The sequence below is a fragment of the Hevea brasiliensis genome, chromosome 10, assembly GCF_030052815.1.
Source record: "Hevea brasiliensis isolate MT/VB/25A 57/8 chromosome 10, ASM3005281v1, whole genome shotgun sequence".
In the NCBI taxonomy this organism is placed as follows: domain Eukaryota; kingdom Viridiplantae; phylum Streptophyta; class Magnoliopsida; order Malpighiales; family Euphorbiaceae; genus Hevea; species Hevea brasiliensis.
Window position 1 is genome coordinate 11386952 of NC_079502.1, and position 688 is coordinate 11387639.

Consider the following 688-nt stretch of genomic DNA (forward strand, 5'->3'; position numbering starts at 1 on the left):
TTGACTTTGAATTCTCCGTCAAGTGTTGAGGGGTGTGCCTGTTGAGGATGAATAGAATGAGTGCTCATATTATTGCTAGCTAGCTATGTTATTCCTCACTAGCCATCGGCTTTTGGGACGAATCGAACTATGGAATCATGATTAAGCTGTGTGTGTGATTTATTGATATTTATTGTGATATTGTGAAATGGAGTTTAAATTCCTTATGACATTCACTGTCTTTTGAATTTAACTATGATTTTAAGTATTCACAGTTTATGTGATTTACGGCTTATGGTTTTAAATTGCATTTTCTTAATGTTGTGCACCACTGAGACATTGGCTCAGCGATAGCTTTTTTATTGCTGTCGCAGGTAGACAGACGGACAGAGCAGCAGAGTAGGCTGCTTGTGCCACATTTTGAGATTTCGCCGGGTATATCGAGTATACCATTTTGTGTAGTTTTTATTGTAATGTATGTGCACTGTATGTATATATTGTACTTGGTCTTGAGCAGTTGTAAACTAAAATTGTAAATTATTTTGGCTTGTAAAAATATTGTAACATGTTTCTTTTATCTCATCTCTTGGAAACACTGGAACATTGATTGTTGAATTGTGTTGACAATTGTTGAGGAAATTATTGTGTTGAACTGCTATTGGAGTTTGAGATTGAGAAAAATATTGGAAGTTCTTTTTATAGGTTTTTG